Consider the following 27,170-nt stretch of genomic DNA (forward strand, 5'->3'; position numbering starts at 1 on the left):
TCTGGTGTCCTAAAATGACATGCTGCCTTACGCTGACCATTGTGGAGCAGGCAGTTTCTCCTGCGTGTGGCGGCTGCTGCCTTGCATCCAGCATCTGTCCCGGGTGGGAAGCACCAGTGCTGGCTGCACTTCTGCCCCAGGTTTTTCCAGTTTCTTACACTGAAAACTGGAACTGCCCAGGAAGATTGGAAATGCCTGCCCAGCTCTGAGGCTGCACAGCATCTCCACAGAACTTAAAGAGGCTGCTCTGTCAGAGGGTACAGGTGAAATAAATCCATGAGATGCAGCTTGGGCTGCTGGGAATAAGCAACAGTTTCTTATCCGGGTAAGATGATGAGAAGCCCTGATAGTTGGAGGCTTACTTTGCTTTCCATAAAAGCTATGGGTGGCTATTATTCTTTTTTTTTTTTCCCTTGTTCGCAGGGAGAGAAATGGGGAAGAGATCTGGGAATGGGTATGAGTAGTGTTACGTCCCTGCTTCTAGAATTTCCTGGCATCCAGGACTGTTGCACAGAAAGCATGTGCTAGGAGCCGCTGGAAATTCAGATACATAAATGCGTATACTCCTGTTATTAGAGGTGAAATAGGATTTCAGGGAGGAATAGGGAGCCAAAGAGGTGTGGAAATCAAGTACTTTATAGTGCTGGCATGCTTGGAGGCATTTTGCAACTTGCTCCATTTCTGAACCAGTATTTGCAGGAATCACACTACTAGCCAGAAGTGTGGTGTCTCTCCCGGCAATGTTTTTAAGTCTAATGCAAAAACCATCACAGACCTAGCGACATTGCAGAGTACTACTTGGCAACCTGCAGCATCAATTTGAGCTCTCAGACTATTGTTATCAGCGACCAATATCCAAAAATAGGCGTCAATATTGCTACTCACAGTGCATCCCAGCCTCTAAATGTAATATATGGGAGGAAGTGGTTTGGTTCATTTTCTCAAGACAGGAAAAACATATTTTCCAACATTTTTTAGCACAGCTTGTTCAGTCTGCTTCAAATAGGTTTCCAAAAAAGCTGCATCATGACATACCCTTCTGGACTCCAAGCAAAAGCCATACACTTATAATGTTATCCTCTCTCAGGAGTAAACACTGTAGAAATGGGTCAGGTGTAGGATGAAATGCATTGCAGAATTTTGCTTTTACTTTCTTGAATAATGCCCACAGTGGTGGCAAGGGAGGATAAAATAAATCATTCGTAACAGCCATGTGATATTTGGCTTGGATTATCAGCATGAAAAATGTGGAAAACTTCTTTCAAAAGTGTATACAGTGAAATGCTTCTATTACTCTTAGCCCTTATTCATGGGATATATAGAGGAACCTCTCACAAGCGTATCATTTGAAGACTGTGAATAGCTAGTAAACCATCTTTCCTTGAAACTAATATTCATACTAAACTAGAACCAAGCAGGGGTTTTCACAAGCATTAGATTAAAAGAAAACAAGATCATTACTACTTTATCAGATTGATTAGTGGATTTTGTATCAAATGTCTCAGGTATCAGTGAAAACACCTGGCTTCAGGGGTGGGGATAAATGGACATTTCTTCTGGGCCCTTCCACTGCTGCTTGATGGAATTATGTGGGTGCCTTGTTTTCTAAAGGAGGTTTAAGGCCCTAGAGGAACATACTTGGAAAGTCTGGAATTTGAAGGAAACATTTTATTCTGTTTCCAGTAGAAGTACACTGGAACAGGAGTCTTTGGGAAACACAATGAAAAGCAGGATATATTACTGTGTCAAAACATGCTGGAGTCCAATCTGCAATACTTCTCTCATAGGAATTCATAATGAGTAAGTCCATGTTAGTCACTCTAGAACAAGTATTTTAAGGTTTTTGTTTTGGTTTGTTCTATAAGAAGGTGCCCATGCTTTTGTTACTTCCTAAATAACATGAAATATATCCAGTGCAAATGATGTATGCTTTCTTTCATTCTCTTTAATTTTACAACTATAGCAGTTTAAGAATGTAGGGAATGCTCTTGGGCACAGCAACAAGAAAAATGCAGGAATTAAAGTTGTGGAGGAGAGGCCAATCACTTCACACTTTTTATATAAACCAAAGAATGATAATTGGTCTATTTTGAAAAGAAAGATGTACCTGTAAAGTTATTCTATTAGGCAAGCTCATTAATATTTTAGCGAAGTAATGAAATGTCATATTAGCTTGGTTGTCCCTACTCAAGTGTCTCTGTATAATGTTCTGTTGTGTGATATGACTACACACATTACTTTGCAGTCTAGTCTAGTCATTGTGCTGGCAGTTTTTAAGCCTCTTGAGAACTGATTTTCTCTACTGTATTTTGTCTTACCATGGAAAAGAAAACAGGAAAATACTAGGGAAGCTGTTCAAGTAATCTGTGATTTATACGATGTCCTTTCATGATTATTACTCTGTATATTACCATTGTTACAGCAGAAATAAAGAAAAAACATCCACTTTCCAGTAATTAATAGTTATATATAGTTATACTGCATCTAGGATGTCATTCATATAGAATATTCTTTGGTCTCTATACTCGGTGCTATAATCTCTTCCAATCTGTCAACCTATAGCAAGAGGCAACACCTGGAAAGGACATTTAGAGAGAAAACTGCAGAGGAAATAGCATTGGCTGTTCAATATATATCAATCACCTTTCCAAGTCAGAGCTAAAATGTTACCCTTTAGTATAGTATTAAGGGAAACTTAATTGCTCTTAGAGTGGCTGAGTAATATTACCCAGCCTCCGGTATCTTTCTACCAAGTAGAAGGCTGAAGATGCATAAGGTATTCTCAAAGCCTGCTTCCTGTTGAAAGAAAACTGCCTTGGCAAGACATATCTGCTAGACAGCTGCACACTGCTCCCTGGAGAACCTCTTCTAGCAACAGAGAGTGGAGCCAAGGATGAAGGCTGGAGGACCATGCTAAGAGCACAGCTTTTGCATTACTGCAGCGCAGATGTTTGCAGTGGTGCTATAATCCGCTTGCACGGGCTGAAATGTCGCCTGGGCTTTTGAACTGTCTAAATTACATTGCAGTTGTGAGACAGACATCATCAGGTAGACATGAGAACATTTCAATATTACCTTTAGCTACTGCTTTCCCCCATCTCCCCCTGCTAACCTGATTCCATGGGCTCCGCGTTGAATCTCTGTGCTGTGTACTCATGGGCAGTCTTCACAAGAGAAAGCCGGGCAGAGACCTCCAAGTTGAATATAACTAAAAATGGTCAAGATGCACAGTTGTGGCACTGCTTGCAAGCTTATTAGCTTTGCTGAAAAGCACCCATTTTAAGTTTTGGTATCACCCTTCTTGAAAGAAGCCATGTTTGGGAACCTACATGCGTAGCTCTGCATTCCTGCTGTGCTGCATGGTTGAAACTAGTGGGTTTTTGTTGGTGTTAGTTTAAAGACCTATGAATTCTCTCAGTAGGGATCTAATTTAAGAGGGTGCTTAATCTTCTGTGCCTAACTCCTCTCACATGCCTCATATGCTGTCCAGTATCAGGCACTGAATTGCACTTCTATACCAGGGCATCATGATCCTGAAAGTTACCACCAATTCAATAGAGATCTGAACAGGCAGGTGCAGACTTCTGATCTGTTGGCTCAAAATCTGGACAGACCCTGGATACCTCCGAAGTGCCTGAGGGGAATAAGATGTAAAGTTTTTATGTGATTCTTAAGGTGAGCAACTAGCTGTCTCACTCCATAAATAACACAATATTAAACCTGAGATTTTTCTGGATTTTAGAAAGGTAGCACTCTATATAGGACTAGTGTTTTCTTTGCTCAGTCATTTTTCTGTTTCGGTAGTGTAACCATCTTAATCGCAAGTTCAAGGCTCCCTTCATATTTAAATTTCTGGGTTTAATTCCTGCTCTCTTTTTTTTTTTTTTACCTTGACACAAGTATCCTGACACAGCTAGCTCTGTGTATGAGACAGACAGATAGATGAGATTCTTCAAAAGCAATGTGCAGACAGTAGTCATCTTCAATCTAAGGGGAGAAAATGTATTTTATTTTTTTTTTTACAGAATACTGGTATCTATTCTCTTCCTCTCCCTGAACTTTTTCTGATGGTACTGTAATTTTGTGCTCAGGGTGATAGGAAATCAAAGGTCAAATATCATGTTTACTTCTTACTTTTTTTTTTTTTAAAATTACAGGATGGACTGCAGTTTTTGTATAGACCAGAAATACCCAAGTCTAGACTTCAAGAAAATCAAATCAAGCACAGCAATTTTAGCAGCTTGACCCGTAGTATAATTTGTTCAGAAAAATGATCAAGTGAATATAGATGTGAATTTAAGCATAAAAAAACCTTCAATTCATATTGATACTCAATGTAAGTAAAAGCTAATTTTTATTACTTTAAGATGCATCTTTATGGTTAGGCTAGTATAAGGCCTTTGGAGATGAAAAAATTCCCAGTGAATGAAAATTAATGGTATTTAAAGTATCAGTTTAAAAACCCATTAGGCCCAAGAAGTTTGTGAAGTATGACTGGAATATATATAACACTGGCCTACAATAAGCCAAGCAGATTTTGTGTTCTTTTTCATATGGTGCATATATAATTACTGGCTTCAGAGCAACTTACGTATCAAATCCAAAATTAAAATTTTATTATAGATGATATTTAGAGTTAATCTGTGTATTATGTTTAACTAAGCTGTCAGCTTTTCAGTTATTGGCAACACAAAGAAAAAAGTGTCAGTATTTCAAAGTATATCTATAGAAAGTTTCAATTTGCGTATCATTTTCCATTCAGCAACTAAAAAAGAAAAATAAAAAAAAATTCAATTTTATTGTTGTTCTTGCTCAGGCTTTCTAAAAATTCCGTATGAAAATGTTCTTTTTTCAGAATGCATCAGAATGTGCTGAGTTAATATCTCAAAAAAAGTCAAAACAACTGTTCCGCAGCATCAGTCAAAAATTGCTGACACGAATTAAAACTGGTGGATTTTATATGTTATCAAGTATATCTCAAAGTTAATTTTCATATCGTCCTCCTTCCTTTTATGAATCAGAAGTAGTTCTCTGGCATGTCCTTGAAAGTTTTGTTCTTAGCTGCTGAAGTACACATTTCCTTGTTCACCTAAAATGAGGCAAAACTTGACAAACATGGCATGCATTGACAAACACTTTGACTAATTGGAAAGCATCTGAAGATTGTCCAGCCACTAAGTGATTTTAAAAACACTGTTTGTTACACAGATTTGGATAGACAGCAATAGTAACATTTTCATGAATATGCTTATTTAAATAAATATTTAAATACAAAGCAGGGAAGCCAGAACAAGTGTTGTGGTTTCAGTTGAGATGATATTTTTCCTTCTAATAGCTGGTACAGGCATCAGTCTGAGAACAGTGCCGATAACACGCTGATGTTTTAGTTGTTGCTCAGTAGCATTTACCCTGACCGAGGACTTTTCAGTCTCATGCTCTGCCAGTGAGGAGGGGCACTAGAAGATGGGATGGAGCAGAGATAGGAGACCTGATCCAAACTAGCCAAAGGGGTATTCCATACCACAGCACGTCATGCCCAGTATATAAACTGGGGGGAGTTACCTGGGAGGGACTGATTGCTTCTTGGGTCGGGCTGGATATCAGTCAGTGGGTAATGAGTATTGTGCACCACTTTTTCTTTAGTTTTATTCCTCTCTTCCCCTCTCCTTTTCATTATAATTACTATTAGAAAGGTATTTCTAGGTTTGAGCTTCCTGAATGAGTAGTTTAATGTAAATTAGTTTTGGAGAACCCACTGTGAGTAATGAACAAAGAGGAAGCATGAAAGTAGGAATGGAAGTTACATTTTGAGCAGTTTGGAGACTAAGAGAGATCCTGCACTTTGGAACTTAAGTTCAGAGAAGCAGAGTAGGGCAAATGAATGTTCAATGCAAGTTGCTCTAAAGAAATTGTGGGTTTATTTGCTTTGAGGAAGACATTCGTGTTCAGCATGTGATTGCTACCTCTCTCTTTTCTCTTTTTTTCCCTGTAAACCTATGACAGCCATATATCTGATAGAAAAGGTAGAAATTTCATTAACAAATGTACTCAGTTTTAAAGAAAACATGGACTCAGTTGAAGTCTTCAGCTGAGATAAAAGTAAAGATTGGGAAGCTTTACAACTTATTTGCAAAATGCGGAGAAATAGTGGACAATCTGGAAAAAATGAGTCTTTAAAAGATCTGTTCTAGAGTTAGAAATGCCATATAGAATAATCAGACCAGATTAGATCCTGCTCTAAGGATGAGATTTTGTGGCAAGTGAAAAGTTGTTCTCATTCAGGCAAGTAGGTTGGTAGCAGAGGTAGATGACAATAGAGTTGCCCTTCATTTGATCTGAAGCTGTTATTTTTTAACATCCAACTAAAACTGTCCTTGGACTCCTCATTTTGTGACTACCCACTTGAGAATAAATCAGCTGCTTTTATCTTCTAATGACAAGACTGAGCCTTGATTCAGGCATAATGAAAGAATAAAAACCAGATTACAGGGTATTTCAAAGTAGAACTCAAACTTAAAAGAACCAGCAAAACCATAACGTTCACTTGGCAGAAAAATCAAACAAGATGAAGTTTGTGGCTGAGAAATGTCCTTCACATTCAAAGAAATGAAATGGCCTTTGTCCTAAAGATATCTGTGCATGTTATATCCCATAGAATAAAATCTTTATGCCTGAATACTCTTTTCTTCCTCCCATTAAAAAAAAATGACATGACATCCAATAAATTAGGCACACAGAGAATTTCTCAGAAACCTGTGCTCAGCCAACCAAGACGACGGTTGTTGCTTGAGTAAATCCCCAAGAACAAAATGGGTCTAATTCTTGACAAGTGAGTGCCTGGCCAAGTTCTAGCATGCGTGACTGCTGAACATAGAGGGTTTATGTCACAAAAGCCAAAATCACTGTTTGAAAAGGAGCTCTATAATATACCACATTATGCATTCCTTCTGTGAAACAGTGAGTACAGTACTACTGAAACTGTGAACACATTTTGGATGAGTCTTTTTCATTACTGGATGCAGAAGTGTTTAGTTGCTTGGAGATCTATCCACTCAGCTCCAAAGACTAGTAATAGCAACATCAAGCTTTCCACAAGGAAAATCTTCTTTCCCTTTCCAAAATTCCAAAGTCTCTTCCTTGAAGCAGGGAGACATGCCAGAAGTCAATAGTCGGAAAGTGATGAGATCTGTAGAGAAAGATTCAGCTTTATTTTTCTTGTTCTCAGAGGAAGAAGAGACATGTGACAGCTTAAAGATCTTATTAACCATTATTGTTGCTTGAAAAAGCTAAAATCTGTATGTGGTATTTCAGGCTAGTTACCCTAATAAATCTTGATTAATCCCAGTCACTAGAAAATAAAAACTTTATGACAAGTATTAAATATTGACAATTATTTATGACAATTGTCACATTGAAACAATTATATGTTGTTTCTTTTTATTGGGAAGTTGCTGGTTTAATTCTTCTGCATCACTAAAACTCTGTATTACCTTAATCTGAAATCTGGCAGATGCAAAGGGCACAGAGCAGTTTTGGTGTAGAAGTAAGGTTCCTGACATAAAAAATATTTCTAGTTTGTGGAGGAGACAATATATGTAACTACATGGCTTTCATGCAGAAAAGGTTAATATTCATGGACTTAGTTTATATCTATGCAATTCAATGTAATTAGTGATAAACTCATCAATTTAGTAATGGAGAATTTATAACTTGTGTCATTTTGGGAGAAGCACCAGGAGAAAAATGTGACTTGAGCACAACTCTTGCTGTTTCTCAGTTGTCAGAACAACAGAATAATTTATTCCAGCTTTCTTGTAAGTTTAGCACACTCTCCATCATAAATCTGGCCATATCTGTTGGCTGACATGCAGGGACTTACTTAGTGCCAACCTGAAAAATGTCAGCTTCTTTTATGCAGGTATGGAGCATGTGGTCTGTTCTCTATTCTACTGTGCCTGTAGTCACAACCCAGAGGGGTCAGCAAACTGGACTATGTTTCCTGCTGCTTTTATTCACGGGCACGTGTGACTTGAAGAAACAATCACTTTCCTAGTACCCTTCCACCAAAATACACTGGTGTCTTCCATGTCTTTAAATGCTGTGATTTGGGCAACTACACTGTCATCTTTCTTCCCTAATTTAGAAGAGTCACTTTTGTAACTATAAAATGATATTTGAAAAGGGGAAAGGTTCCATATAGCAGCCAGCTACAGTGCTCATCCTTTTGCTTCAAGTGGAGAAGAGCTATTCTCTAGGTTGTGACTGAATTTCGATACCTATCACCAGTGATTTCAGCTTCTGAAACAGTATTACCCAGAATTCCACAAATGAACTGAGAAGTTTAACATCAGAGCACCTAATTGTCTCAGATGGCACAGGTTTTTTTCACAGCATAGATTTGCATTTCAAAATATGGCTTTCAGCAGTTGCTTGCCTGCAGTTCTGTGCAATTGATTTTCAGCTTCATGATCTTAAAGGTTTTTTTCCAGCCTAAATGATTCTATGATATGCTCATGCCCTAATCAAACGCCTGGGATAAGATGACTGGAGCATCAGCCCTGTGGCTTTATATTTGGTGAGTTTTGTATAATTTTTTTAGGGCAGCATTGTACCATTTTAACTGACACCTTTCTGGTTTTCATCCAAGTAGATAGGTAATCTTACGCTTCACTCACTGGATGCCGTACAGCTTCTGCCAGGGTGAGGCAAGCGCAAACAAGTCACGTTTTCCTTATGGATTTCACAGAACACAGAATGATGCAAGAGTCTTCTGAGGGCAGGGGAATTGTGCCAGGTGAAAAAAGTTTTATATTGCAATATAGGAATGAAAAGTAGATGAGCACCAGCAAAATGCGTTCTGAGATTTCTAACCTTTTGAAGTTTGATTCTGAAACTGTAATAAGCAAGACAGCTTTTATACCTTTCCCTGGAAAAGAAAGGATTCTTGAGCAACTGCCTTTTACAGGAACAGAATATAATATGAAACATCACCAACATATTTTTAAAATACCAACAAAGACTTTTTTTAGGGTTTTTTTTGCATTAATTTTTGTAAATACACAAGACAAAATGAGATCCTTTATTACACAGAGCAGTTTTGATGCCCTGTCTTCAACTATATTGTGGATTAAGCTGATTTCTACAGGCAGTAACTAAAACAACATTGACATTCCTGTCTAAGGCAGATGATAGATAGCATTTGCATTGCAAGACATCCATTTTCTCAAACAATGGAAATGTATGCAGTGGGGTTTTACTATTTGTATTTAAAGTGTTCGTGAGAGCTCAATTCTGCCTGCTGATTAACATTCATTGGTCCTTTTCTCCCAAACATTGCTGTTGAGCTCCTCTGGAATATGTAGCTAAGGTCTCTGTCACACACTAAGAGAAGAGTCCTTCCATGAACTTCATACTCCTGGGGACATACTAGAGTTTCCTGAACTGCACAGGCACAAGGGTTTTAATAGATTTCTAAAGTGCAAGTGCTTGGTTCATAGGCTGAGAATCACGTGACAGGATTTTCTGCAACCTTCCAAGTTCCTTGAGCACAGAAATGCAGCCAGACAAGATGACTCTGAAGGATCCCTGGTCTTTAAGGCATTTCATAAGATGTACACAGCTATCCAGCCAAAGCATCTACTGGGAGCACAACAAGCTCCAATAGTTTGGCTTTATGTTCCATTTTTGTATCCAACATATATCTGAGATGTCTTTGGCCAAAATAATAACCCTACTTCTGAAAATCTGAACTTTCAGGAGCAGATTTGATATGGAGCAAAAGGATTTTTTTTTTCTTTTTCTCTGTGATTAGGAGCAACAAAGGGCAAATGTAGTTTCAGCCTGTACAAACTTAATATTTTCAAATGCCTCAGACATGGATGTTGTTTCCCTTTCCCCCCATATCAGAACCATTGGTCCAGGTTCTGGGTCCTGAATGAGAAAATCATTTCCTGTTTCTTATGGGACAGTGATGTGCTATGGCATGACAGAGTAAAAGGAAATAGGAACAGGTGAAGAAACAAATCCTTGTGGAAGAAGAGAATAGGTAATCCTGGAAAAAACAAATCTGCCTGATAGCTAAGAGATGAATATGTGTTTTAGTGTCATTGCATGATTTAAGCCAAAATCCAATTGAATTAATGGAAGGCACATCTTTCTCTGTTTAAACAGAGATTTGTTAAAAGCAGCACAGTGACTCCTTCAAATCAACTAATACACCCTCTCAACAGCAAAGAGTTAATCATGCATCTGCACATTCCAGGGTTTTGCTCAGTCTGACTTCGAAGGTATTACGTCACGTGGCTTCTTTCCAGCTACTGAAATGGGGCATATATAAGGGGGGCTGAAGTGGAGGGGTAGGAAGAATTTCTGTGCCTTCATAAACCACAAGATCTAATGCAGTCAATCATATGCCAGGTATAAATGAAATTGTGCTGGAATACCTTGATTGCCTAAAAAAATAATTACAGTAATACTAGATGAAGAAACATGAAATAAATTAATTACATGCCCACTTACCTCTGTGTTGAACATGATACATCAAAATGAATTTATATATGCTTATTATAGGCATAGTATAGCTCTATAACTCATTACAGAGTTAATGGTTTTGCAATAGATTTTATATAGTGCCTTTTAAAATTCTACTCCCAGTCTAAATTGTCTGGATTGTAAAAATCACAATGCCAATGCATAAGAATAAATAGGACTAAACTAGAATGTGTGTGGGGAGTTCATAGAGTGACTATTCAGAAACAAAAGAAGTTAATATTATGTCCCCATTAACAACCTCATACATCACCTGAAACTGGAAGCAAACAGCATCTTAATAATGAGGTGCGAAAATGATACCGACTTAGAAAGTGTGGTGTGCCACAGACAGTAGCACACTGGAAATGTAAAACAGAGGAATATGAGCACAAAGTAACAGGTAGTTTGTGACAGCTCCTATGTGGCATACTGGTACATAGATTTTTAAAATATCACATTCTGAATGTGGCATGTAGTGAAATGACCATTCATAAGACATTTCTAGGGTGTCCAGTTATCATTCGATCCCTTTCATATCAGGCAACATCACTGACTAGTTCTAGCAGGGGCTCTGCCTCTCTTCCATAGACTTCGGTAATTTCTCAAGCTGTATTTAAAATTTGAAAAGGTTTGAAAACAAGCCTAGCTCTCAAATCCGTATAAAGTATCAGTTTCTTTATCTTAGTGATATGGTGTTTCCCTTCATGACTCTAGTACTCTTAATGACACCATGTACAAAAGAGTTCTTCACTCGTTGCTCTTAGTAATAAAGAGTATGTTGTGCTGGGACTTTAATTTCACTGATTCCTTGTTAATTTTCAGAATATGGTTATAAGTTTTTAAGAAACCTTGCTATATATAAGTCCTTAAATTGATAGGTTCCCTTAATTTCTTCTGATTGTTACAGAAACTGCATTCATCTGAAGTGCCTGAACCAAGGTACACACAATTTATGAGAAATACTATATTATGAAAAGCAGAGAGATGTTAAGTTGTACAGTTACACTGAGAAAACCTCCTTTAAGCAAACTTAACATTTCCACTTGTCATTTTTTCCAGTGATATGCAATAGTACACTCAAATCCTTGTAAAGTCATGCCAGAGAGAGAACTGGATTTCTGTAGTGCTGTGGGCTTTTGCTGTATGTTGTGTCTATCCCATTGACAGATCAATTGGACCATGTACCACATTTTGTTTCAAACCAACATAAAAACTAATGAGAGAGATGGTAGCCTTTAATTTTCAGGAGGCTGGTGTAATTTTTGGAATATCCCTGGATCACCATGTGCGTATCTATACAGTGTGTAAACAAGGTTTTTTTGCAAAGCTCTGTGATACAGCTGTTTCTCATTTTCATCTTGCAGATGCTATCTTGCTTACAAGGCAGCTTAGTTAAAAAGCTGTGTTGTCTCATAAGACCAATAATATGCAGTTTTGATTGAAAAGTGCCTAACTCTTTTATCATTCGCAGGGCAAAAAGCTTGATGTAAAACTGTGTTTTACTAAGAGCAGAAGACCGTAGGTACAGAAGTAGTGTCAAAAATCCCTTCTTCTGTGAAGCACAGTTGTCTATAAAAGCATAAAAAATATGCTTATTCATCTTATTATTATGGAAAGTCCTGGTGACTCACTGCATGGGTGAGAGGAGATGGTTTAGTTATTACTGTTTGTAATTGTATTTTCTGTTAAGATGGAAACAAAACAGAAACAATATGGAAGATTCCCTGAGCATTTGTGAACATGCCTACTGCCTTTTGTGTTCACATGTCCTTTGAGTTAAGGAGCAGGAGAGCGTTCTACAGGCACATCAATGAAACAGTCATTTCTTAACAGTGAAAAAACGTGCCTAAGAGAAGAAGAAAGGAAAAAAAGAGAAAAGGAAATAAAATGAGGAAGTCTTAGTCTTCGCCCATCCTCCCCAGAGCCAGGACTTGGAATGATGGAATTTCCCTAGTGAGGAAACAAAGACATAATGTCTAATTGCTAGGACATAAAGCCTCAGAGGGAGAGCGCAGAGTGGCCAGGCGTGCGGAAGAACACCGAGCCCAAAGGTCATAGAGAGAAAAAGAAACTCAGTTCAGAGTATGTGCAAACCGTTCAAGAGCAACCACAGCCAAAAGGATGCTTGGGAGTACTGAGGCAAAGGAAGAAGAGAATTAGATGTTAGTCTGGTTTTCATACATTTGTCTATCTGAATGCACGCACACACACACAGGTACTCTCCAAGTAACTGAGGCAAAAGATGTTAATCTAATTTCCTTTTGTGTTCAACCAATATGTACTCCTATAAATGCTGCAGCTAATGAGATCTGAGAGGAGATTTGCACAAGCTTCTGGGAATGGAGAGAAGTCGCCTGGGTAATGGAAATCTAGGACAGGAGATGTACTTCCAATGACTGTAACAAACAGGGAACTTGTTTCCCTCAGTGCATGCTACAGAAAAAATAGAAGCTGAAAGCTATTATTGAGAAAGCACTTGGCTGTTGTACTGGTGTCCTGGGTTCAGCCACGACAACTGGCTTCTACACATAGCAGACTCACATGTCCAGCCAGTGGGAACTCCACTGAGGTTGTGAAAGAGAACAGCATTTGTATTAGAAGATAAGAAAGGGAGTTATTCTCAGTAAAGAACTCACTGCAATTCAGCTTTTTCTGTTATTATCAAACCTGACTTCTTCCGAAACTTGAGAGCTATTTATTCAAGTCAATAATCTCTTAATCAGTTGCCAGTTCCTTCCTGGAAGAATGCAAGCCAGTTCTCAGGGAGTCAAAAACCTCATGCTATCAGCATTTTCACTTCATATCACTCAATCCGAGTTTCTTTTCTCCTTGATAAATATATGTTGTGCATAGGACAAAAAATGCAGATTTTTTTTTTTTTTTGTCTGAATACCCTGATACGTATGCTGAGACTTTAGCATTTAAAGGAATAATGCAGGTTCTCACCTTCGTTTTATGTTTTTACAGGCCAGATTACAATATAGCATGGAGAATAACAAGCCTCAGAGAAAGCAGAGGACTAAAATTGTTCAGTAAAGCAACACAGGCCATCCAGAAATACTAACAAGTCTTTGAGTTAGGAGGACACACAAAGGTACTGGTGGTGTACAGAGTCAAACAAATCATACAGATTTTTAATGAGGAAGTGATTATGGTTTTTTCAGAGTGCTTTATGAACACTAATTATGTCTTGCTCCTTAATTTTGCATGTGAATAAACAGAACTAGGAATAGATTAAGCAGCTTGCAAAACTCCCTGGATGAGTCAGCAGCAAGCTTAGCATCAGGTCTTTTGAATTTTGAATCTTTATTGATTATTACCCTGCTTAAAACCTTCTTCTATGTGGGCAAGACTGAATACCTACGTTTGCATAAAATGGAACAAAGGAAAGTTACATAAAAAGATATGTTGGAAAGGTACTGACCAGTTTCGATAAGAGTGCAAGCCTTCTGTACATCTATTTTATTTTTTTTCTAAATTGCCCCTTCACTCTTTTGAAGCAAAAATTATGTTGGACTCAGATTTATTGGAAAAGAGGAGATCTCTCTGATATGTTTACACATCATTAGTCATTGCATCTGGGAGGTAAGTTGCCGTTGGCTTTCTGCATCTGGCCCCAGTGTAAGCAGATAAAGACAAATGCTTTCCCAATGCCAGGATTCCACAAGCACACAGTCCAGCCCTTCACTCCTCTTACATTTCTCCTTTCCTTGCAATCTCTTCAAAAGATCCTGTGCGTTGAAAGAGCCAAGTTAATTATTTTAAAGGTTCCAATAGTTTATTTTTCAGTAAGATTCTCAGACATATGAATCACCAGGAATAACCGTAGTTCAGGAAAAACTTCTGGGAGTTGGATGTAACTGCTAACACTTGGTCAGAACCAATTATGTGGGACCTAGAGGCAAAGAGAAAGGGAAAAGCAAAGATCTGTAGTGCCCTTTGAGCACATAGGGAAGCCAAGGAAGCATTTTAGCTCAGTTTAGTGTCTCAAATGAACAAGAAAACCAAGGTAAAAGTTTTTGACCCTGATTTCATTAATCTGATTTTGTTAAAACAGAGCACTGATATGCACTTCTGCTGAACTCTGCTTCGAACACTAAGAGCTTTGCTGAAAGTGGAAAAAAGTTTGGTTATTTTGTTGCATTTTTCTCTTTTTACTCAATATCCTTCAAATATCTTCAAATTAATTGATACACCCTCAAATGACCAGTGTGGTAGAGCTTCTTGAAAAGTGGCCATCAGCTCATAAAGCCGAGCTCACATTTGTTTTTCAAACTAAAGAAAAACTGGGCAGACAAAAATGACAAGGGAGCTGCTGTGATTTTCTCAAGCTTTTATAGTGGTACAAGCTAAGCTTTCATCTTAGTCATATAAACCCAGTGCCTCTAATAAAAGTTCAAGCAACAAAGAGTAGTTTTAATATTGAGTAGAACCAGTACAACTAGAGCACAGAATATCTGTGCCAGCAAAGTATGTTTCTGCACAGAACAGAGTATTCACAGGATTTGTGGTAACACTATATGGAATCAATTTATGCCTGGCAAGGAAAATAAAAGCATAACATTTCTTGTGTGAAGTTTTTTCCACATTCACTCCAACAGTGTGTGTCATTAGTTACATCTGTGACAAAAACATCACTTAAAGCAGGCTAGGAAAGAGAAACCTTGGCTCGCTTACCCTATTACTTCATCTCTAGGGCTTGCCCTGGTGCACTTTTCCAGTAACATGATATTTGGATAGACTCTGTATTGTCTTATATAAAAGAAGTTACTATAATCACCATCTCCCTATATTCTATGAAGTATTTATATTTCTTTCATTTGGCTTAAAAAGTTATATCCTGTAATTTTAATATAGAGGTTATTCCATTTAAAGCCAGTCATACTTGCTCATATATCAGATTAACTAGCAACTTTTCTTAGTTTACGATGTAAACTGCAGTCTGTCACTGTCTTTGTGGACTGAAGATTCTCTGTTGAGAGTTGTCATATGTGGTTTTATGGTAAATTATAAATATATTCCTAGTGTGCCTATATAATTTCATCTATAATTGTTTATGAAAACTCCAATTGCAACTATAACGTGACTATAAAAATTTTAACTGCTGTAATGTTATTTCATGTTCATGTCAATCTTACGGTTTTCAAAACAAAACTAAGTCCATTTTGTGTATTTCAAAACCCACAAAACTGATTTGTCCTTAAGCCCCACCCACCCATTCCAATGTTTTCTCCGGAAGACTCAGCAGCAGCCAGTGCCATATGTCACTGAAATATGCTATAAACCCGTGAGTTATTTGCTGTTGTATTTAATTCAGTAAGGAGGAAATGCAGAATCATATTTGAGAGAGAGAATAGATATCCAAGCATTTTGTACAGCAATACTTAATCGCATGTTAGATGACACCCTTGAGAGGCCTCTCATCTGTGAATCTTTAGAGAGAAGAGGAACTTAATAGTAGGATTTAAGACATTTAATACTTCCTGTGCTTAGTTTTATGTAACTCCATACTCAGGATGCTGATGTAAGTCCTGTTTTTACATGCCTTTCTTCATCTTGGTTTGTATTCCTAAATTCTGTAGTTACTGTGTAATGGAGGAGAAAGTGTGCAGGACCCTAATGCTGCAGGGAGGTGTCAGGCACTTGCAGCAGTCATCACTTAAGTTCAGCTCAGGAAGTGTTAAACCGTCTCTAAACAGCAGACTTCTACACTGGCAAAGTGTGAAGGTCATTTTAGCTTATTTCATGTATAGTAAGATGGCTAGCTTTTTTTCCACCCGCTCCTTGTTATATTCTGTGGTGGTAGCTGAATTTTTTTCCCTGAAAATTTCTACTGCAGGAAATAATTTATTGTCATGCAGATTTCCCTACTTTCGAATGAAACCCTACAGTTCAAGACACCACTTTTCAGCTGGCATCAAGGCTTACTGTAGTAAGCTGTGTAACAAGAAGTTCATAATACTATAATGTTAAGAGCTGATCCAATATATCTGACTACTTTGAAAGTGCCTTGCCCTACAGTATGTAGGCCAATATGTCAGATCCCTATTGAAAAAAGTTTGTTGTCCTCCTGTAAGGGAGAAATTAGACCTTTTGAATCTATATGCCTTTATAACTTGCTACCAGAATAAAAGGAAAAAAAAAAAAAGCAAGCATAATTTTAATTTTAATCCAGATTCTATACTAATAGATAACATAATAACATAACAACAGGACATACTAATAGTAAAGAAACAAACTACAAATGAAAAATAGTAGAATCCAAAGCTAATTAAAATAATAATTTTGTAGTAGGCAGTTGAACTTCTAAGTCTATCCTATTGCAAATTATGTAACCATACATGCCTATATTATACTACGTTAGAGGGAAGAACTGATTTATCAGGTTCCTTATTCATAAGCGCAAATGCTTATGTCATATATTCAGGAAACATTAGAATTATGCTACTAAGAAACTGATCTTTGAGATGTCATGATCACTTAAATGCAAACTTTATAATCTTTAAAAATCTTGTAGTTTCCTGACAACTATCCTTCCCAGTGAAAATTTTCACCTCTCTGGAGTTGCCTCCAGAAATGAACACTTAATATAAATGGAAGTGCACATACTGCTGTATAGTCTCTGGTCATATTCAGAGTTCTGCTGATGCTATTGATGATCTTATGTGTGGGTACAGACTTTGGTAATATCAGTATTTCTGGAATTCACTGTTTCTTATGCCAGAACTGATGACAGAGTCAAACTGCAAAGTGAGTTAAATTTTCACCGGCTGCATCTTCTTCTCCATTTCTATGCTTCTAAGCAGGCCTCTAGTCCTTTCAAGAACCCTTTCCCATGGTATTCCGAGGTGTCTCTAAATAATTGAAGAAATCTTGGAGAAATATAATAGCTTTTGTGCACAGATAGGTCTAATTCTTCCATTGCCCTGAACGGTCCGCGTTAGAGCTCACAGGAGGACGCCAGTGTAATACCAGTCTCATAATAGACTACAGGAAGAATTTGTTACTGATAGGCATTGCATGTGTCATATGCATTTCAAATCTTACTGAGGATCTGGTTCCCATGAATTGAATTTAAGAGGCAATATGACACATGCTTTTTAATAACTAACTCCACAACATGGCATGATTTCCAGGAATTCAGTATAGTTGTCACTTTTAATACAGGTTTTCAGACGAAAATTAAATCTCATGGTAAAAACAAACAAACAAACAACAACAACAACAAATTTCAAAGGAAAAAGTATGGCACAGAAGAAAAATGGGAGATGAAAAGCCAGCATGTATTTTTGCATGGATTGTCCAGTACTGAGCACCTGCTCAGTGATCTATGTAATAATGAGGCTTGTTCAATATGTTCTTCTCAGGCAGTAGCAGAACTAGAGCTGCCAAGAGCTGGTGTAATTAATACAATGCTTGTGCCCAAATTGCTGTCTTTCAACTCTTTGTAACCCCACTGTAGTCAGTAGGACCGTATGGCACATAGTTCTGCAGTAAATAGGAAATACTGACTGTGACACAGACTTACACATCTCAAGGACAATAATCCACTGGCATATCTAAATCAGCTAGAATGTAATTTGCATCATGTGCTGCCTTTCCACGTGACACATACTGTGGAAACCTTTGTCTTAAATCCAGTCTGTTAATTAGCGTGTGTTATTTGTTGGGTTTTGCCTGTCTGTGTTGCTCTGAATCTCAAACTACTTGTTAAACTGTGAAAACAGAAACAAGAAAATCCTCCCCTGCCTTTTGCCTCTCTCTGTGTCTCTCACAATTGCTACAGGAGGGATAATGAAGTAGGAGTGGGCTAGACAAGCCATCTCTGCTATTAATAATGCTGGGGAAAAAGAAGGGAAAATAGCTTCTCTAGAAACTTCTGACTGCTGGATTAAGTGTGCTTCCTCTATGCACATTTATGTAAAATGCTGCTTCTCAGAGATTTTGACCTCTCAGAGCTTAGAGGGGTCCAATTACACTAAAATGTTCTGAAAGTTTTCCTGTATTCTTTTGCTATGACATTTATTTGTCTTCTGCTTATTGAAAGGGTACTTTGAACCAGTTTTGCCAGGTGCAGGAATATCAAACCCTTCCCATTTATGTTACTGCTGTACTACTGGGAAGGAATGAGTTAAGAGGAGCAGAGATCAAAGCAGCTGGGATCTATCAAGCAATCAGGGCCCACTGCCAAGGGAAGAGAAGGAACTAGGGCGAAGACAATGGCTTTGATCCCAGGAAAAGAGGGTTGTGGGTCAGGAAGCATGAAGTAAGGCTGAATCTGTTTATTTTGGCCCTGGTTTTGAGTAGGCTCCTCACTCTTAGAGGTAAATGTTTCTCTTTCAATGGATTTTATAACTTGCAATGTGTTTTGCTGTGGTCTTGATTCAAATTTACCTGTGTGACAGCAAACATGAAAATGACTGAGAGAAGCTGTGATGCACAGTGGTGTCTGAGCTATGTAGAGTGATGTTATGTGGAGTGCAGCCTCTTGCTAGGCTGAGTGCTGGTCTCTGTCAGTGAGAGGCTGGCCAGTCTGAGTTGAAAGTCAGGGGTTAATGATGTCTGTGTGGACTGCAAGATGTTTGAAATGCCACCAGTAATCCCCAGTAAACATGATGATCTAAATGCTACTGCTTTTTTTGGTTTCCTTAGGTTGAAATCCATCTAGCTTCAATCTGCTATCATTAAGCTCTTAAAATGTGGTGATTTTCTGCCTATGTATCTGAGTAAGCAAGCAAGTTAGTTTGGCTAGCAGAAGCTTTTCTTGTTTGTTTGGCTTTTGTTTGGGTGGTGGTGGTGTTATTGAGGTCTGTTTGATAACATTATTGGGGTTTTCATTATGGCAAGCTACTTAACAGTGGAGACATCAGCATCAGCTGTCTCCAGTGATGTAACTCTGGGTTCAATATATGGTATTTGATGTATTTTAGGTAGACAAAGCTTCAATAAGCAGGATACGGTATTTCTTATACTTGTGTAGGATTCTGACTTCTTGGTGTTACTGTTCATGTTGGATCTTCCAGAGTTGCAAAAAGCTGTAGGTGCTGAATAAGGTCTGAGTAATAGCTCTCATGAACAGTTGTAATCAAAACTTTTCTTTATAAGCTATGTGGAATTCATCTGTGTTCATTGTATGGGAATAATTCCTGAATAATGTAAGTAGTTGTGCTGTAGGGTAAAAGATTGAACTATACTGTGATTTTAGTGAACAGGTCTACCTTGACAGGATGATAGATGATACACACTGTACTTTTAATTGTCTTTTACCTTACTAAAAGCGGGGTTTACTTCTGAAAGAACATCTCCAATCATTATGCAGTTTTAATACTTATATCTGCTTAAACGTATTAAATAGTTACTTATGCAAGTTTAACTATGATAATTCATTTTAAAAAAAAAAGTTGGTTGTTACGTAACTTTTTTTCCTCACAAGTAATTAAAATCTGCCTTTTTTTCCATTATTTTATCTTCAGAGGCTGTATTTCTAGTTTGTATCAATCGCATGTTTCACTCTTTTATTGGATAACTTGAGGGGAAAAAAACAACAAACAAACAAAGGAATTTTGTTCAATGAAATGGAGGTGTAAATGTCCTGACATCAGTGTAGATATTTCACCAGTAGAGCTGCAGAGAGGAGTTCTGCTCTATCAGCATAAATATAAGCTGGATTTTACAGTCCTCTTGGAATGAAGAGTCAGGTTCTTGTAGCAGAGGATTCATTTTTTCATAGTTTTCCTTCCTTTTTAATATCTTCATGTGAAAACGAAGTCATCAAATTCATTCATGTATGGCAGTCTATTGGTGTTGATATATTCTGGAATAAGTGTTTTCCCCTGGGGAGCAGGGTATGCTCTGGTGAGATAAAATGAGATGTTAACTTGAACTCTGCCTTGAATTAACCCTATTCTACATCACAGCTTTCACAGAGATTAAAAAGCACATGTGATTCTTCCTTTGGCACTTCTCACTTCAGGCCTCTGCGGCATTGCTGCTTGATAGAGGTGGAATTCAGATTCTTTGCTACAAATTTTCTATGTACAAATTGCATGCACCAACCTTTACCATGATGTTTCTGGCACAGCCTGGATTCTGCAAGCTTCTCAGCTCTTAAGGGTCTTCCATCAATAACTTTATCCCCTAGAATTAGGAAGTTTTCCCTACGCACAACCACATCTTTGCATTGTATCAGGTTACACAATGTCCTCCTGTGCAGGAAAAAAAATGTAACTGTAGCTGTTAGATCATATTTATATTCCTATTCATGGCCATGCAGCAATCATGTAATACATACCACGTTCTCTATAGATTTTTGTACCTATGTTCATGCTTAGAGGATGTGGTTTGAACCAGAGCACAAGAATGTTACATACAAGATGGAGGCATTCTAAGAGTGTGTATGCATGAGAGAAAGTTAGTGCAGAAGTTAGTGTTGTAGCATATGCTACAATCCCCAGTGGAATATTTCGGCACAGGGATGACTATTCATCTGTTGAGCATAATGCTGGGACAGTCATTAGAGAGAATTAGTGTTGAGGGAATGAAGTCGAAAGCATAAATTATGAACTTTGCACTTAAGGCTCTGAGCTCTGGAAAGTAACGGGCTTTCTGTTTCTTCGTAAGAATATATTGGGATCGATCATGTGTGACTTCTTCCCTTCAGTTATAATTTTCTATTATTTTCTGAACTATCTGACTATATATAAAAAAAAAGCAGCTTTGTGGGTTTTTTCCCTTTTTCTTTCTTGATATCAAGTCAGAGAAGGCTTTAAACCAGAAACAGTGAATATTCTACTGCTTATTAACTGCTTTCTAGCCTTCATGCAATGAGAAAAAAACTAATGGCTAGGACCCTTGCACACAAAATTAAAAAAGACTGTAAGCGTAAGAAGAGCTTTAAAAAATATTTGATTTCTCAGTCAATAAAAAATGAATGGCTTTTTATGTCAGTGGAAGAAATGTTTTCTGGTTTTATCCCAACCATTCTCTCTGTACATTCAGTAGTGTCTGTAAAATTGGCATCTGAAACTGATATATATAAAAAAAAAAGATATATAGATATATACATAGATATAAATAGATATGTAGATATATATAGATATATATAAAATATATATATATATAAAATAGAGGACTGAGTCCCCACTGCAAACCCAGTCTGTTTAAAGACCTGATGGAGAGGAGCAGGGAAAAGGAAATTTGCTTTATTAATAAGTAAGGAGGAGGCTAATGTCTCCTCCTTGTCTAGAGTCAGAGACTTATTTATCACAAATATTAGAGAATACATGAAAACTGCAGCTGATGTTGAAGTTGACTTCGACTTTGCAGTAACTATCAAGGGCAAGCATACACCATCTTCAAAATGTGCAATTGGCACTAACTCATCCTGGTGTGAACTATGAATTGACATTTTCTCATCAATAGATCAGTGATCAAAATGTGAGGGAAGGACTAAACTACTCTGGAATACCTTTTGCTACAGATCCAGGAGATTTCTAAAGTGAAGTCAGCCTTAGTAGCTTAAGGAGATTTCCTCAAAGGGAAAAATAATACTTTTATATGTACAGTCATATGATTAAAAAAACCCCAACTTCCTTAATTTGAGCAAATAGAAATCCTTTGCTAGATTCCTGGGGGGAATAGGGTGATATATGATGTAGTCTACATAACACTTCCCCAGTAGAAAAATGAACTGGGAGAAAAACACACTGATTTTCTTTCACTCACTGTTGTGACTTTGAGGTCCACTGTTAAGAATTGCAGAACAAATAATTTCTCTTTCTGAAAACAATAGAAAATTGAAAGCTGTTTAAAACGTTTATTACTGCATCCAAAATACACATGGATTTTGAAATGGATATAAAATCAACTATTTTGCTCTTCCAAGATAATGAAACAATAGCATTGCGTAATGCTGACACTGATAGCCTGACATTATTTGTTTTCTTATGATGCCAGCTTAAGGATTTGATTCTCCAATTAACTTGAACCATTAGTAGCACTGGGAGGTTAATATTACAGGCTAAAGTACTTTCTGCCGCAAGGAGATAAAATACCAGAGTGATATTTGAGTTATCAGAAGTTTAAATTAGTTGCTGTCTTGAGGTATTGACTTTTCTTACCCTTCTCCCATAAGATCGCATTTGCATTGGGCTGCTTGTGTAACTTTTGTAGCAAAATCTAATAGTTTTTTCTCAACATGATCATCAGGGTAAAAATGACCGATAGACTGTAATAGACAGACGGGAAACAGGCAAGTCAGATGTAGATTTGTACTAAAAAATTTCTAGGCACTGTGCACAGTTTACATGAAAAATGCTAATTTTTAGGTAAAAAAAAGTATTCTTTTTTCCACGTTTCCTATTTTTCCCAATGGTGTGTGGGATGAATCTTGTGCTTTACTTCCTTTTGGAACTTAGAGGGCATCTCTGCTTCAAGAAAAAGCCAGCAGCTTAATGTCAATGTCTCTGCTACTCATACAATGTGTAGCTCTGGATTGGTAGGAGACCTGCTGGTTAGAAGTTCAGTATTTTGTTTTCTTAGACAGTGTTTGCAACCCTATGTCCTCATGACAGATATTTATAGTAAAATAAAGTCTTGACACATTTATAAAAGACATAACCCAAATAAATATGAGTTTGCCTAAAAAGACACCGAAGAAATCCTCATCTGATATCAAAGCAGAATGGCTGTTTCTAAACAGTCTCTATAGCTCATTTGGAAGCCATAATTTAATGATTTTCAAAAGGCCTAAAGACTTTCAAATTTAAAGGTCAGCATGTATTTTCTTCTAGATTTCATTCTTAAAAACACATGGAATTGCTTGTAGCCTTTGTTAATCCCAAAGAAGTGTTTTTCTTGCATGACACTTAAAAATAGTGCCTGTTTTGCAGGAGTGCTATGAGACTTTCCTGCTTTTTCATAATCCCCTTAAACTCCTTTGGTGACAGGTAAATTCTCTTTCTAAGCACAGCCAAATCCCACCACCTACTTCCATTTTGACATTCAATGTTGTCACTGTGATATTTTTAGCTTTCAGCACAATTTAGAACCGGCTAGATGAAGAATCCAAGAGTAGGGAGGAGGTTGCCAAATCCCCACTAAAAAGATTTTTTTTTCCAGTGCCTTTCTCCAGAATGGGGCTAGTTCCAAACAACATTTAAGAGACTACAGAAAATATTTAGCTCTCGATATCCTGCAGGACCAATCAATTTATGGTTGGAAGACTCTAGCTCTAAGGAATTAGAGTATATGTTGAGTGTTTATATGTTGAGTGAATACAATTCTTTATAAATTACTGGTGTGCTTTTAGAGCCTGCTTACAATTTGCTAGCATTTGACATAATTTTTGGTACATTTCAAGGGGAAAATAAAACCCTTGCAGGTTTGTTGGCATGTATGCTTTTAATACACTGAGGTTGGGTCATTGTTGTGATATTTCTGTTGGCTCTGTTTTAGTAGCTAAATAAATCCAATAGCTGAACTACTACTCATTCTGAAGTACTTTTGGTATTATAGGTTTATGTTCTCACCCAGTTTAATTAATTTATAAAGTATGACTAGGTAGTCCCTAACATACCTTTCTCAGAATCCCAGGAAAATAAACGAAAGACACTTTACAGATCACCTAACTTCTCTGAGACAAAGCATATCTATGTCATTGTGACAGTTATGGTTTTGTTTTTTCCTAGCCTCTTTGCAAAGACTTCAGGTGCTGATGACTATGCCATCTTTCAAGCAATCTATTCTATGACTTTGCCATCTTTATTGTTAGGAAATGTTACTGGTCCAATTTCCTCCTCTCCCTGCCTTTTTCTAGTTTAGACCTGCCATTTCCTGCTCTATCCATGGTGAACACAGAATATATGCTACTTTGTCTTTATGTAGTTGAAGACCATTTCTATATGCTTTGGCCTTTAAACAAATTTTCCCTCCTTTAAGCATCTCAATTTCTTTCAGCTTTATTTTCTAACTTGTGGAGTACTATGTGAAATACAGTTCCTGTCCTCACTCTCTTAAGCCATTGGTTAAAAATCTACTTATATTTAATCTCTCCTTTTAAAATTTTTCCAAAATATCTACTATTTTGTGAAGTACAGTGCCAAGAATTCAAATAATGCTCTTGAGTTTAGGAGAAATAACTCTTTCACTGCGTTTTATAAGCCAGCCTTTTGTTTCTCTGCAAGTATAGTGCTTGTCTTTTCCTGTTAATTCCAATTGTCTGATTGTGATACAAAGAAACACCCATACACCCCTTCTTCAGCAGACATAGCTCACACATGACTGGAAGTGTGGCTTCCTAAGTGTAGTACTTTGCACTTCTTCCTGTTGAACAGGATTCTGCCTTTTCAGTCCTTATCTACAACTTCTCCATTCATTTTAATTCTTACCTTGTTCTCCAACACAGTAGACTCCTGAACATCTGGTAAGCATGGTCTCAGTTATGTCACATAGGTGGCTAACTGAAATACAGGTAAATACTGGCTCAAGAGCAGACGAAGAACCTGGTGTCCTACAAACAGCCCTGCTTTCATCTTGGCAAAGGATCAATAATAAAAACTCTGTTTTCTACCTACCATTTACTGGTTTTGTCAAAGACTTTCTTTCCCTGTTTGTCAGACTGTCATGTGAAATAAAGACAAGCTTTATTAAAATCAAGATTTCTCCATCATCCACAAGGCTTATAATACTGTCCTGGATTGATATTGCATTGGCTATCCCACATTTGTTCTCAACAAATCCAAATCAGATATTGCTCATATCCTTTTGTCTTTATAGGCTTAAAAGATCCCCTTTTCTTTTCCTGGAACTGAGTTCTCACAGGCGTTATGCTAAATGTTTAGCACTTTGTGGAGTTTTTTTCGCTTTCCAGTCTTCTATAATTTCTACCAGTTGTCAAAGGTAATGTCTTTGAAATAACAAAAGCAAATTTTCTAAATACATGAGATTTCCATTTTCAAAATACCTACTGTAGCTAAGTACTCTTTAAACTGTTAATTCTCTCCTTAGCTCAAAATAGTACCTTCTCACCACAAGGACTTTTATCTATATGCTTCCTCTCACGTATTTTAAGAGAAAATTGACAGAGGGAGGTGAAACATTGGACAAGACTTGAATGGTCTTCCTGTAACTGACTCCTGGGAGGTTTATCCCAGTTCGTTACTTGGCGTCTCAGTTATCTCAACCTTCTATTTTCTTCTCTGACATGCCATTGAGAGATAGCCAATTTTGTTTCTTTCTGATTTTGTATTTACTTTCTAAGAGAGTGCACATGCCAACTTTCTGGGCTTACTGAAGCCTGCCTCCTAGAGATCCATGATGTTTATTTTGGGGCTTATCTTTTCCCTTTTCTCTTTTTGAACTTTGTAAGTCATGACCATTATCACCCAGGATGCTATCCATTAGCATTCTCTAAAAGTTGTGACCAAGATGCTCTCAGAATGTGTACACCAGTCGCTACTCAAATTTCAGGTCTGATCCCCTTTAGTTTCTGGATGTTTGGACAAGTGTATATGGGTCTGTAGCATACAACAATTTGCCTTTTCATTCATCCTCTCTTCTCTGTACTTGAAATTAAATATCAGAGATATAAATATGCTACAAATTAGAAATACAGCCGGCTCCTTAATGAGCCTCCCTCCTTTGGAAAACAGTGAAACATGCAAACAGGGAGCACTGGTCTTAAATACCTCCTGGAAACAGTTCTATACAATGCAAAACATGATTGCCAGGGGTTTTTTGCTCATGTGGAGTCCTATACCCTTGCCCTGTGTTGCAGTTCAAGTCCCTAAAACCTTTACTGACCTTGGCTTTCCACCAGGTAGGTGTTCAGGACACCCCTGTGACGTCCTTTTCTGTCCAAAACTTGAGATGGCAGGCATCAATTTGCAAAGAAAGAGCAGGCTCAAACTTTTGAAGGCTTTTGACTTTTGTACTAGTTTTGGAAGCAGAAAAATGTTTGAATCCTGCTTAATTCTGCTTTTGGCCTCCGAGTCAGAACATCAACAAAAGTCTAACTAAACAGTTTTGCCAAATTCAGAAAACCTCTGACTATACAATAAAGAATATGTTAGATAAAGTTTGTAACAAAACTAAGAAACTTCCCACAAAAAAGCTGTATTTTGGAATTTAGGTATCTTGTCCATTCAGCATTTTATCATGGTCTTAGTTATAGCAAAGGGAGAGCTATAAAATCCTTTAGAAACCCATTTTGTCTGCTGACGTTTCAGTTCTGAAAAGCAGCTGACTCAAAACATCTCAGATTTGGAAGGAAAAAAAATGCCAAATTTTGTTCTTTACACAAACAGATTTGACACATTTGTATTTTTGAGAAACAAATGTCTTCCTAGGTTGTTTAGGGTAATCTGTCAGAACAAGTCTGTTCTGAATTAGGAGGGCTAAACTGACATCCCAAGAGATGGTTCTCTTTTCTGGAAATAAGTTTGTTTGTTTTTTTTTTTTTTTCCTCTCCTCTATTTCTAAATACATGGGCCACGACCAAAAGTACGTGCTGACTTAAATTTGCTGTAGCTCAACATCCTTCAGCAAACAGGAACTAAAGGCTGCTTACCTTCCAAACAAGTGTCTCCACAGTAGTGTTGAACAGACTTAAACCACACTCATTTAACTTTGGCCACTTAGCA

The sequence above is a fragment of the Strigops habroptila genome, chromosome 5 (genome assembly GCF_004027225.2).
Source record: "Strigops habroptila isolate Jane chromosome 5, bStrHab1.2.pri, whole genome shotgun sequence".
Taxonomy (NCBI): domain Eukaryota; kingdom Metazoa; phylum Chordata; class Aves; order Psittaciformes; family Psittacidae; genus Strigops; species Strigops habroptila.